General features: G+C 40.6%; 1 pseudogene; it reads left to right on the top strand.

The window, feature by feature from the left end:
* Window positions 1–220: 220 nt before the first annotated feature.
* LOC109694576 (solute carrier family 25 member 16 pseudogene) lies at window positions 221–747 on the top strand (annotated as a pseudogene).
* Window positions 748–1,853: the final 1,106 nt, after the last annotated feature.

Raw genomic sequence — 1,853 nt, 5'->3', positions numbered from 1 at the left:
AAGACATAAAAAGCAGAGAATATTAAAAAAATACAACAAAAAAAAACCACAATACTACAAATCAAATACATTAAATGCAGATGATTTACACATGCCACTTAAAACACTAATACTGGTAAAGTGGATTTGACACTATGACCCCCAACTATAAGTTATCTACACATCATTTCACTTCGTAAATCTAAAAACATGGTCCTAATATAAGCTATCTGTAAGAAGCATGGTTAGAGTACCTCTATCATTCCAGGTGAAAGGAGAACATACCTACACAGGAATTGTTCATGTGCTCAACACCATTTATGCAAAGGAAGGTGGTTTCCTTGGATGCTATAGAGGCTGATGCCTACTATATTAGGAGTGGCTGCATAGGCAGGTGTTTCATTCTTCACTTTTGGTACCTTGAAGCGTGTTAGGCTCTCCTATACTCCTACCCTTCTTCATCAGACAATCCTAAAGTCCTAGTTTTGAAAACTCACATAAACTTACTTTGAGGTATTGCTGGATGGACAGCACAGACAATACGCTACCCATTTGATGTAACTCGTGGAGAATGCAATCAGCACTGTTTGGCCAGAATCTGAAGAGTGCCTGGCTATGTAGGAGGCTGTGAAGAACATCTGTGGACAGCATGAGATTCAGATAGGGCTGTTCCTTGGCTTATCCCTTAACTGCATTCGCGGCATTCCCTCTCAAGCAGTGGCTTTTTCAACATACGAATTTATGAAGCAGGTTTTTCACCTCAACTAAAAACAAATTATGATCTGTGGTTTCTTTTTCCCAATAAAGTCTCAGAAGAACAAAATGTTACTTTAATTGTGGGCAAATAGTACCTGAAGGCGAATGTTTACCCTGTCACAGGAACCACTGATATTTTAGTACTTGATTTTTTGTTGTTGTTGCTTTTTAAGATAGGGTCTTGCTGTGTAGTCCAGGCTGGCCTGGAACTCTAGATCCTCCTGCATCAGCCTTCTAAGTCCTGGGATTACAGGCATGCACCACCATGCCTGGCATTACTTAATTTTTTTTCCTAAGAGCACAAATCAAAAGTGATTAAAATACTTTTTTATGCCAAACATTTTACCATTTAATGCTGAAAGAAATTCTTAAGCTCGCACCGATTAATCAGGTAGGTTATTTAAAACCATCTTAAAGTGTTCTTTGGAAGCAGAAGGAACTTTTAATGGCATTCAAGTTGTGGCTGGTAGCTTTATCATACTGTTCCAAGCTTTCAATTGCAAACATGATTTTTGTTGTTGTGTGCTTCCACATGCTAAGCACATGCTGTTCCACTAAGCTACATCCCCAGTAGGTAATTATGATTTTCTTCTCTCTTTTTTTTTTTTTTCAGTACTGAGGTTCAAACTCGGGGTTTCAATGCTTGCCAGGCAGGCACTCTACCACTTGAGCCACACCGCCAGCCCTTTTTTGTGTTGGGTGTTTTCAAGATAGGGTCTCCAGAACTATTACTCTGGACTGGCTTCGACTGCAGTCCTGATCTCTGCAGTCCAAGTAGCTGAGATTACAGGCATGAGCCACGATTTTCTTTTCTTTTCTTTTCTTTTTTAAATGTAGTACTAGGGATCAAACCCAGGGCCTCATGCATGCTGAGCACACACTGCCAATGAGCTACATCCCCAACTTTTGCAGTGGTGATTTTACCCCTTATTTGTGTGTACGTGGTGCTGGGGATCACACCCAGGGCCTCACTCATGCTAGGCAAGTGCTTAACCTCTGAACGTCATCTCCAGCCCTCTAACCTCACCTAGTATCATTCATAAGCACGCTAGCTTACAATGCAGTAGAATGATGAGGACTGAATCATCTTTAAGTTCTATGAAACAGCCACACTGGAA

This window comes from Castor canadensis, chromosome 10, assembly GCF_047511655.1.
Source record: "Castor canadensis chromosome 10, mCasCan1.hap1v2, whole genome shotgun sequence".
Lineage (NCBI taxonomy): Eukaryota > Metazoa > Chordata > Mammalia > Rodentia > Castoridae > Castor > Castor canadensis.
Note: the sequence above shows the minus strand (reverse complement) of the source record. Positions and strands in the feature narration are given on the sequence as shown.